Below are 12,607 nucleotides of genomic sequence, written 5' to 3'. Positions count from 1 at the left end.
ACTACTAAATAGACTAATAGAGAAGAAGAGCAGCGAATAAAAGAGAGCAGATTCAAAGAAAAACAATTAGAAATGATAAAGGAGATATTACTATTGACCCCACAAAAATACAAATAGCCATCAGCAAATATTATGAACACCTCTATGCACACAAACTAGAAAATCTAGAAGAAATTGATAAATTCCTGTACATAAACATTCTCCCAAGACTGAACCAGGAAAAAATTAAATCCCTGAACAGACCAATAATAACATCCAAAACTGAATCTATAATATATAACCTACCAACTGAAAAAAAGCCCAGGACCAGAGGGATTCACAGCCAAATTCTAACAGATGTACAAAGAAAAGCTGGTACCTTTCCTGTCAAAACTAGTCCTGAAAAAAATTAGGAGGAGAGTTGCCTCCCTAACTCATTCTATGAGGTCAGCATCATCCTGATATCAAAACCTGGCAGAGATGCAGACAAAAAAAGAAAACTTCAGGCCAATGTGTTTGATGAATATCGAGGTAAAATCCCCCAGTACGATACTGGTAAACCAAATCCAGCAGTACACCAAAAAGCTTATCCACCACAATCAAGTATGCTTTATTCCTGGTATGTAAAATTAGCTCAATACACACAGGCAATAAACATGACTCATCATATAAACCCAGAACTAATGATGAAGACCACATGATTATTTCAATAGATGCAGAAAAAGCTTTCAATAACATTCAACATCCATTCACATTAAAAACTCTCAATAAACTAGTTATTAAAGGAACATACCTCAAAATAATAAGAGCCATCTATGACAAACCTACAGCCAACATCTACTGAATGAGCAAAAACTAGATGCCTTCCTCTTGAAAACTGACACAAGGCAAGGATACCCTCTCTCACCACTCCTATTCAACATAAGATTAGAAGTCCTGGGCCAGGTGTGGTGCCTCACACCTGCAATGCTAGCACTTTGGGAGGGTGAGGTGGGTGGATCATGAGGCCAGGAGTTCAAGACCAGCCTGACCAACATGGTGAAACCCCATCTCTACTAAAAATACAAAAATTAGCCAGGTGTGGTGGTGAGTGCCTCTAATCCCAGCTACTCAGGAGGCTGAGGCAGGAGAATCGCTTCAACCCAGGAGACAGAGGTTGTAGTGAGCCAAGATCATGCCACTGCACTGCAGCCTGGGCAATAGAGTGAGACTCCATCTAAAAAAAAAAAAAAAAAAAAAAAAAAAGAAGATCAAGTAATAGAAATAGAAATAATAAATAAAGGACATCCAAATAGTCAAAGTGTTTGCAAACAACATGAAACTATACCTAGAAAACCCCATAGTCTCAGCCCAATAGCTCCTTCAGCTGACAAACAACTTCAGCAAAGTTTCAGGAAAGAAAATCAATGTACAAAAATAACTAGCATTCCTATATATATACAACAGTCAAGCTGACAACCAAGTCCGAAATGCAATCCCATTCAGAATTACCACAGAAAAATAAAATATCTAGGAATACAGCTAACCAGAGGTGAAAGATATCTACAATGAAAACTACAAAGAAATCAGAGATGACACAAACAAATGTAAAAATATTCCATGCTTATGGGTAGGAAGAATTAATATCATTAAAATGGCCATACTGTCCAAAGCAATTTATACATTCAGTGCTATTCCCATCAAACTACCAATGACATTCCTCACAGAACTAGAAAAAACTATTTTAAAATTCATATAGAACCAAAACAGAGTCTGAATAGCTGAGATGATTCTAATAAAAAGGAACAAAGCTAGAGGCATTATGCTATCTAACTTCAAACTGTACTACAGGGCTGCAGTAACCAAAACAGCATGGTACTGGTACAAAAACAGACACATAGACCAATGGAACAGAATGCAGAGCCCCAAAATAAGGCCTCCCACTGACAATCATGTGATCTTTGATACAGATGACAAAAACAAGCAAAGGGGAAAGTACTCCCTATTCAATAAATGGTGCTGGGATAACTGGCTAGCCATATGCAGAAGATTAAAACTGGATCCCTTCCTTACACCACATACAAAAAGAAATTCAAGATGGATTAAAGACTTCAATGTAAAACTCAAAACTATGAAAACCCTGGAAGACAACCTAGAAAATACCATTCCGGACATAGGAATGGGCAAAGATGTCATGACGATGATGTTAAAAGCAATTGCAACAAAAGCAAAAGTTGACAGATGGGATTTAACTAAAGAGCTTTTGCTCAGCAAAAGAAACTATCAACAAAGTAAATACACAACTTACAGAGTGAGAGAAAATATTTGCAAACTATACATTCAACAAAACTCTAATATCTAGCATTTATAAGAAACTTAAGCAAATTTACAAGAGGAAAAAAACATTAAAAAATGGGCAAAGGACATGAACAAACACTTTGCAAAGGAAGACACACATGCAGCCAACAATTGTATGAAAAAAAGCTCAATATCACTGATAATTAGTGAAATGCAAATCAAAACCACAATGAGATAACATCTCATACCAATCAAAATGGCTACTATTAAAAAGTCAAAAAATAACTCACCACAATATTGTGGTATTATAAAAAACTAAAAAAAAAAAAAAGCATTTGGTGAGGTTGTGGAAAAAATGGGAACACTTACATACTGTTGGTGTGAGTGTAAATTAGTTTAACCATTGTGGAAAGCAGTGTGGTGCTTCCTCAGAGAGCTAAAAACAATACTGTCATTCAACCCAGCAATCCCATTACTGGACATACATCTCAAGGAATATAAATCATTCTACTATAAAGACACATGCATGTATATGTTCACTGCAGCACTATTCACAATAGCAAAGACATGGAATCAACCCAAATGCCCATCAACGGTAGACTGAATAAAGAAAATGTGGTATATATGCACCATGGAGTACAATGAAGTCACAAAAAGATTGAGATCACGTCCTCTGCAGGAGCATGGATGGAGCTGGAGGCCATCATCCTTAGCCAATGCAGGAACAAAAAGCCAAATACCACATATTCTCACTTATAAGTGGGAAGTAAATTATGAGAACACATGGACACATAGAGAGGAACAACAGACACTGGGGCCTACCTGAGTGTGAAGAGTGGAAGGAGGGTGAGGATGAGGAAAAAAAACTAATGTGTATTAGGCTTAACATCTGGGTGCTAAACTATCACAAGAACTGAAAACCAAACACCGCATGTTCTCACTCATAGGTGGGAACTGAACAATGAGATCACTTGGACTCAGGAAGGGGAACATCACACACCGGGGCCTATCATGGGGAGGGGGAGGGGGGAGGGATTGCATTGGGAGTTATACCTGATGTAAATGACGAGTTGATGGGTGCAGCAGACCAACATGGCACAAGTATACATATGTAACAAACCTGCACGTTATGCACATGTACCCTACAACTTAAAGTATAATAATAATAAATAAATTAAAAAAAAAAAAAAAAAAACATCTGGGTGCTGAAATAATCTGTCCCACAAACTCCTATGACATGAGTTTACTTCTATAAAAAACCTACAAATGTCCCCATAAGCTTGAAATAAAAGTTTAAAAACTTTTTTAGCTCTAATCCTCATTCCTGAAGTATTCCAGGTGCAGCTTTTGCTAAATGAAAATTAATGTTCACTTGCATTTAAAATTATCATTTCAGATTTCATTTCTACATATTTATGGTAGGACAACTTTTTGATTTGGCTCAAATAACTCTGTTGGCAAACAAGAACATGTATACTGTCTTGGTTGTCTTTATTGGGCTTAGGATAATCAAACCCTCCAACACAACATCATTCTGCAAAATTATTATTTGAAATATAAGTATTCCTTTTTATTTATGCTGACTTTCCTAGTGCTAGAATATGCTCAGCTCAAATTTTGACCTTCTTTAAGCATCTGACTTTATTTCTGCTTACCTTGTCTGACAACAAAATTTCAGAGATCAAGAATATTTGTTAAAAAAAAAAAAAAAAGAGGAAGAGAGGAGAAATTACTAATGACACAAGAAATTCTAGATGAAATTAATGACAAGCAGCTTGTGGTTTTCTCAGAAGCTAAATGCATTTTATTATCTAATTAAGGCATCATCTGGGTAAGAGAATGACAGCAATATTCCATTTTACTACTAAGGGAATAAATTGAATTTGCATCAATATAAACATTAAAATGAGAATCTGAAGAAAAATAGTACAGTTTAAAAGAAAATCTTTACAGCTGGGATGCAGCAGTTCTAAATTCAAAAATTCATAAATCTGCAAAAAATTAATAGTGTGGCAGTAAACATTTAATATGCAGCGGCCCTTCTTCTATCTTATGTAAAATAGAAACAATAATCCTTTTACATTTATTTTGCATTGCTCCCCAGAACTATTGTAATATTAAAATAGTACATGTGAAAATAAATGGAAGAGGAGGTATTATTAAATTAATGTACTGCATGCTCTGTGAATCAATCTCTCTCTGTATCTTTTTCAGTCTCTCTCTCTCTCTCTCTCTCTCTCTCTCTGTCTCTCTCTCTCTCTCTCACACACACACACACACACACACACACGATCATGACACTTCCAATAAGGTATAACATTTCAATACTAACTCCCTGTGCCTATTTTTATTTTATTTGCTAATTTTTCTACATCAAAGTTTCTGAAATTGTTCCATAGATCCTGTAAGATGATGCTGCCCAACTTCTCAAAATTTCCAATCATAGTGGAAGGCAAAGGGGGACAAGGCACATCACATGGCCTGAACAACAGCAAGAGAGAGAGGGGGGAGGTACCACACACTTTTAAACAACCAGATCTCATGAGAACTCACTCACTGTCACAAGAGCACCACAGGAAAAGTGTCAAACCATTCATGAGAATCTACTCCCGTGATCCAATTACCTTTCACCAGGCCTCACCAACAACAATGGGGATTACAATTCAGCATGAGATTTGGTAAGGATACAGACCCAAACTGTATCGAGGCTTTTGCTGAAAAGTTAATAAAAATAGTAGCAAACCATATACTTCTCTTAAAGCTTTATAAAGCATATTAGCATATTAAAGGCTTTGAGGAGTCCTACAGCAGAGAAAGTGATTTAATTTTGCTTATCCCGGGAATTTCCAAAGTTATTTGACTTTGCAACATAAATTTTTCTATTTCTTAGCAACAAATATTTTTCTATTTTGCTATTTGGTAAAATCTCATGAAACATGAAAGTATTAGGGTTCCACAGAATAGTTTAGGAAATAATTCTCTACATTTTTTCTCTCATTATCTCTTATTACTCTCTCTCTCTCTTTCACATACACACACACACACACACACACACACACACACGGTTGTTATTTTTCCTGTAGAACTGCACTGTCCAATACAATGGCCACTGATCTCTAGAAATATGGCTATTCCAAATTGAAATGTACTGTTAGTATAAACTGTACATCAGATTTTGAAGAGCTGATAGTCAAAAATTGAAAATATCTCAATAATTTTATGTTGAAATAGTATTTTAGATGTACTAAATTATGTAATATATGTAATTAAAATTAATTTACCCTTTTTTCTCATATAAAATTTACAATAACATAAGTGACTACACTTGCTGCTCATTATCTTTTTATTTCTATTGGACAGCATTGATATAAATTGTTAGAAAGTTAGAAAATACCAACAAAAATATAAAGAAGAAAACTATCGCTTATAATACTATCACCTAACAACACTTTTTTTGAACGTTTCAGTGCATTTTCTGGTAGTTATTTTTCTATGCATATCTCATCAGAATTAGGATCACAATATGGATAGATACATAGATAGTTAGCTAATACAGATATAGACAGAAATCCACCAACACCATCTTTCTTTACTTCATTCTGTGACTTTCTATGGTATTGGGCTAGACAGTTTGACCTCTTTCTTCTTCCTGATGAACATAAAGCTTTGAATAAAATGAAGTGACTTTGGGACACCAAATCACCAAAAAAAATGTATACTGTGAAATAAGCATTTGAGTCCAAGCATTTCAACTGGATAGGTCTAAAGTGAGTCTGGTTCCAGAGGCTTCTCTGGTAACTTTGGGGGACAGGTAGAGAGGAAGGCAATCCAGTCTCTAATATAAACAGACTGGACCAAAAAGAATTCTTAATTGGATGTTGCCTTTAAGCTAAAGAAGGAAAATACATATAAACCAGACGCCAGCTTGCTGCTGCCATTTATTTAACAGAGTTTTACAAAAGCAGAAACTTCACTACAGTCAGTGATTTATCACCCAGGGGAATTCAAGGAAACTCCCTCATGTGAGCTATTCATTTTCTTGTTCTGAGCATCCCAAATCATCTCAGCAGGAGAGGATGTGCATCCCTGACCTTGGCTGCTTTCTCTGGTTTGCGTTTCCATTTGCTAAATAGGTCACAGTGCATTGTTTATTCTGGCCCCCAGCTCCAGCAACACTGTGGGAGTCCCTCTCCTCTGCATTGCCCTTCGTTTTCCTCTTTCTTCAACCCCCACCCTGTGGCACTTGCATCAGCACTCAAGCAACTTAAATTGTGCTTGTGTCCACATGAACAACCAGTTCAGCTGTTTCAACTGAATGAGATGGCCTAGGATTCTATTCAGTCTACTAGGCAGGCAAATGAATGGAAAATAGCCATATTTGAAGCCAGCCCTGGCAAAGATGGAATGACTAGCTTGATTGAGTGGATTTTCACTTTCTAACTAAGTATGCATGTGTTTTAAGTGGCCATAGCTTTTATTCTTTCTAGCATTAGATTTTTATGACCTGCATTCTTTCAACTTTTTCAATTTTTCTCTCCCTGTTATACATCCTCCCCACCCCCACCCCCAGGGCCAGTAACTGTTTCAAAATAATAATGCTACTTTGCTTTCATAAAGTCTTTGATCAAAAGATCACAAAATACTTTGTGGATGATTGAGTCTTATACCCCATCCTGTGAGGTAAGGAAAGAATAAAAGAGGAATATGCTTATATCATAAAACCTAAAAGAATCTCAAAGAAAAATATAAAAAAGGGAATGCATTTTTTAACTCTAATTCATCTGCTGTATTAGACTTGCTTTTTTCTTAAGACACTTTCTTTTTCCAATCTCTTTTGCACAATTGAAATTTCTCCTGCTTTTTCTACCTTCTGTGAGTATTTTATATCATTCCATTTTATCTCTCTCTGAGTGTGTCAATTATACTTCTTTAAAGAAAAAGTTTTATGGTTTGAGTTTGCAACATAATTTTGTACATAGTGTCAAAATAGGTGGCTTTGAGTTGAAGTTTAAATAGAATATTTAACTTAAACAAAGAAGAGTATTGGAGAGGCCAGTAATGGCAAGGTAACCAGGAAAAGTGCAATAAATAAGAATACGGTTTGTTATATAAACTTAAATCAGTGTCTTCTGCATCAGCAAAGGTTAACTTAGTCATCCTTCTCTGCCTGATAAAATAGGGAGACACTCTTAAAAATGGACATTCTCTTTATTGATATAAGTTTTCCTTACTGAAGGATAATCTCTCTGTTTTCAGAGCTTCTCCTGTGTTTGCAGTTTCTCAAAGTAATCAGTTTAAAATATTCCTTTTGCCAAAGAGGCATATTTTGAGGTATATATTTTAGTCTTCTATGTACCTTACAACAGACCATGCCTGACTCTTTTTTATCACACAATACATTGTTACTATTACTTTGAAGAATTATTTTTAAATAAATACAAGTAAAATATTTTACCTTCAGTAATTTCTTTTATAATGCTTTTCTTTTTATGTGGATCTTCATTTCTGACTTACATTATTTTCCTTCTCCCTGAATAACTTCTTTTAACATTTCTTACACAGCAGTTCTGCTAGCCATGAATGTCCTCGGTTTTTGTTTGAGAAAGTCTTCATTTCTCCTTCATGTTTGAAGAATAATTTCTCTGGATACAGAATTCAAGATTGGTGTTTTTTTTTTTTTTTCTTTCAGAACTTTAAATATTTCACTCCATTCTCTTCATCATTGCAAAGTTTTTGACAAGAAATCCCCTGTAATTTCTCTCCTTTTTAAATATATATGGTGTGGTTTGTTTTCCCCCCAGCCTTCTTTAAAGATTGTCTTCTTGTCTTTAGATTTCAGCAGTTTGAACATGATATTCCTAGGTGTGTGAAGTGTTTTTGTTTTTGTTTTTGTTGTTTGCATTTATCCTCCTTGGTGTTCTCTGAGCTATGGATTGGTATATTTCACTAACCTCAGGTTTGGTGTCTTGATAATTTTAATTTTTTTTCAGCCATTAGTACTTTGAATATTTCTTCTGCTTCTTTCTCTCTTTCTTCTCATTCTAGTATTCTATTATGAGTAGTGTAGGGGTGAAAGGAACTTTCCTTCCACCCTTTGAAGATGGAAAAATTTGAATTTCTAGAGTAAACTGACAGTCAACAGATTAAAAGGAGAAAATACATACAAAGTACATGCATATACACAAAAGCCACACAAAATCAAGACTCGAAAGATAAGACGACTGGAGTTTTATACAACACAGAATGGAATAGGGATCGGGGGTTCCTTGAGGATGATGTGGACAAGCTACAGGAGGGTGAAGGGAGGAACTGCACTGTAAACAAAGGTTGTCTTAATATGTAGATAAAGTACCTCAGGTAGCAGTCCTCAGAATAGATTGTAGGCTGTGGTGATCTCTGGGCAAGATTTCAATATGACCTTTCCAAGATCTGTATTTAGGCTGATACGGAGCCTCAGAGAAAACCTCCGCTTGCATCTGCTATTTACTTCACTGACGTAGATAGATGTAAAAGGACAGCTTTTTAATAAAGCTGTCTTTTGCAAAAGGACAGCTTTATAGAGCTATTCCTGTGTCTGCAGTTTCTCTTAAAAGCCATCTTGAAATATGACAAAGAAGTATATTTTGGGGTGGTATATATTTGGTGTCCAACAGTATAGTACAGTAATATTATATGTCACTTTGGGAAATTGTAGGAGATTGGTCAGAGTGGTTGGAGAAGCTATAGGGAAAGGAGCAGGCCTTCTGAAAGGTCAGAAGGCTCTGCATAGCTTTGGAGGAGAATAAGCTGAAGGCAACTGTTCTCTTACCTTGAGGCAGAGGGTGAGGAATAGGTACAAGGGAGTGTAGGGGAATTTACCTTAAATGGACTTGTTTACTTATGTTGTCTGGAAACCGACCTTTGATCATCCATCCATGTAACTGCTCCCTGAAAGGATGAACAATAATGTTAATTACCCACAGATTGTGTTTGCTCCAGGCTTTCAGCATTATGTCTGTACTGAATAACAGCAAGTGGCTCCAGCTGTTTGGAACTACGCACTCTTCTGCCACTAGTGCCGGGCAGTTCCCTAGCTGCTCTTACACTGCATACCTGTGTCTGAGTACTCCTTTCATCCGTCACTCAGCCAGCATCAGCGGGACAGACTTGGCAGGAAATACCTGTTGCTGTACCTTCACACTTACTGATTCTTTCCTTGGCTATGCTGAGTCTAAGCATGAGCCCGTCAAAGTCATTCATTCTTCCTTTCGGTTGTTGTGTTTTTTGTTTCTAGAATTTCCTTTGATTTCTTCTCAGGGTTTCCATCTCTCTGCTTATCCATCAGTTCTTACATGTTATCTACTTTTTCCATTAAACTCCTTACCACATTAATCATATTTATTTTAAATTCCCTCTCGGAGAATTCTAATATTGTCATCATTCTCAAGTTTGTTTCTGATCCTTGCTTTGTCTTCCCATATTGTATTCTTCTTGACTTTTGTCATGATTTGTAATTCTTTAATTGGAAGCTGGACATACTATATCAAGTAATAGAAGCTGAGCTAAATAGGCATTTAGAGTGAGGATTTATGTTACCTTGCTGGAAGCTGAGCTGTGTTTAGTGTTTTCTATAGCTACAGGTACCAGAGGCTTCAACTCTAGTGTTCTTGGTTTTATCTTTCCTGTTAGAAACTTTGGACTTCCTTACAGAGAGAGTTCATTTTGGAGTTCTTTCAGCTATAATCTAATGTTATTATACTGGAGCCTAGTGGGTGTGGTGTTAAGGTATGGGGAAGAAAGAGTGTTTTATAACCTTACAATTAAATCTCAGTTTTCTGGTGGGCCTGTGTCTCTCTGGGCTGCAGTGTTTCTAATCTATTTCCTTAAAGTTCTGACCCATGTTGACTATGTCCCATTCCTCTTAGGTAAGATAAAAAAAAAATGTTGGGGGTGCTGGAGAGGGAAGAAGGTCCTTATTCCAGCTGTGTTAAAGTTCTGGCAAAATCTTTCTCCTAAAGAGTGGGCCTTTTTAATGGAAAACTCTCTGCATATATTTCACAATGATTAAACTTTCCCTCTACTGACAAAGCCATGAGTGAATCTTCCTCTGATCTTCATGAGTGCATCTTCTGATCTTCATTCAGTGTGAGAACCTGGTGTGATTCCTGGAGGTAAATTTTACAAAAGCACAAAGTCCCCAAAGGCTGCAGACACCAGAGTTTCTCACTCTCATGCTAGTCCACACTCGGCCTCCGGTTTTATCAAAATTACTATTTAAGTGTGAAATCACCTTTGCAAAAATTACAACAGTGAGAAAACTGTGAGATCTGATCTATCTAACCAACCTCCTTCTTGCCTTTAACCTCTAAACTGGTCTTGGTCATTCCTTGGCTTGGCCCAAGCTAACTTTGGAAGAAATTTAGTTTAGAGTTTAAATGACAATAGCCCTTCCCCAAAATTAAATCACCTTTGTAAAAGTAATGAAAGACTACCAGATTAGGGGAAGAGGAGCCTGAATTCTGCTAAAATATAGGCATAGTTAAATGATTACGAGCCATTGTTCTGGAGGCCACAACATGTGCAACTTCCCCAATTACTCCTGCAATTAACATCACTGTTGTAGAACCTAAGATTGGCTTTTTGAGATGTCTTTTCAAGTTTTTGTATTTCTGACAATTTGATGGCCCCATCCAGATCCATGACTCAACCAGTCCTGTGGCACCCACCGAGAAGTAAATTCAGTGCACAAGGACCATTTTCTAAATTCCTATGATTGCATTCCCAACCAATCAGCGGCATCCATACCCTATCCCCCTGCCCTCCAAACTATTTTTGAAAACCCTAGCCTCCAAATTTGTGGGGAGATTGATGTGAGTAATAACTCCATCTCCCACATAATGTGGCCAGCCTTGCATCAGTTAAACTCTTTCTTTACTGCAATGCCCTGGTCTTAGTGAACTGATTTTGTCTGTGTAGTGGGCAGGAAGAACCCATTGGGCAATTACAATTGTATCTACCAGTTATGACTCTAGCCACTTCTGCTCCAGATAAGCAGATCTGATTTCTCCTGTGACTCTCTGGAATCACCTATCTCTCCACATTCTGGGCTGCGGCAGTTTATTCTGCAACCTCAATTCTCTTATGGGTCTAAGAAAAGTCATTGATTTTCAGTTTGTTTAGCTTTATCTTGTAAAGATGGAGTGACAACTGCCAAACATTTTATATATTAGAGATGAAACTGGAAGTCCTTCCATAATTGAATTTTTATTTCTTATTTATAAAAAGTTCATTTCAGAATACTTCACAGTGTTTGATCATAGATGAGTTTGAGCATTATCACTCAGAAATGTCAATTACCTGTCAGATATCTCTTCTGAACTATATATTCATTTTTTTCCCCATTGAACAAATATTTACTGTGGGCCTATGGAAGATATCCCTGGGTCTATTCTCCTTGGTACATTATAAAATGCTCAGAAATTAAGCTTCCAAATCAGTCCACAATGCCGGGATACATTAAGTTTCACCTTAACAGATTTTTTTAAGCAATGATGTCTTCACTCAATGGTTGTCCATTGGTTAATGAATCAAATAAAACGTTAGAGAACCATAGTATTTTGATTTTCCTTTCTACAGATTAGGTAATGGCCTGTCATGAACTTGGTGAGAAGCTAGCTGATCATGTTCAGATTTTGGAGTGGTGGAAGAAAATCCTATTAAACCTTGAATCATCACTGAAAACATGAATTCAGCTGAATAAAAACATTTCTTGGCTCTGTCTACTGAGGTTATCAATTTCCATGTTAACAAAAGTGAACATTTCTCCTTACATTTCTCAAGTAAAACCATTTTGTTCAGAATGCCATAATCTAAAGCAAGAAAAAAGAGTAAAAATGAAGGTATTCTAGTTTTGCACCTGAACAATCAATTCACTCTGATATGAAATAAAATATTTGTTGTGATTCTGCTATGACCTGATGCTTTATTGCATTTCTAGGTCAAGCAACTGTTCAGTCTCGGTAGTTAGAGAGAATGCAAAAGTTTATGACTAGGCTTTTTAAGATAAAAATAAAACATTATTCAACAAAAAATATATTAAGCAATTGGTGAAATGTTAGATATTTGAAAATCCTAATTTTCATTGTCACTTATGAATAACTATATTTACTCTTTGAAAAAATGGTTATAGGGAAATTAGGCCTCCATTTACCTTTTATATAAGAATATGGAAACCAAATTCTCAAGTTGGAGCAAATTTAGAAGTGTTTTGCTCTGAAGGTTTATGTTTGCCTGGCCTTAGAGTGGCAGACCAGGAAATCAAGGTGGAATTCTTTTCCTCTAAGCGATGTTCATTGATGCCACACTAAAGAAA

The sequence above is a fragment of the Theropithecus gelada genome, chromosome 15 (assembly GCF_003255815.1).
Source record: "Theropithecus gelada isolate Dixy chromosome 15, Tgel_1.0, whole genome shotgun sequence".
In the NCBI taxonomy this organism is placed as follows: Eukaryota; Metazoa; Chordata; class Mammalia; order Primates; family Cercopithecidae; genus Theropithecus; species Theropithecus gelada.
The sequence above is the reverse complement of the archived record's forward strand: the minus strand, read 5'-3'. Positions refer to the sequence as shown.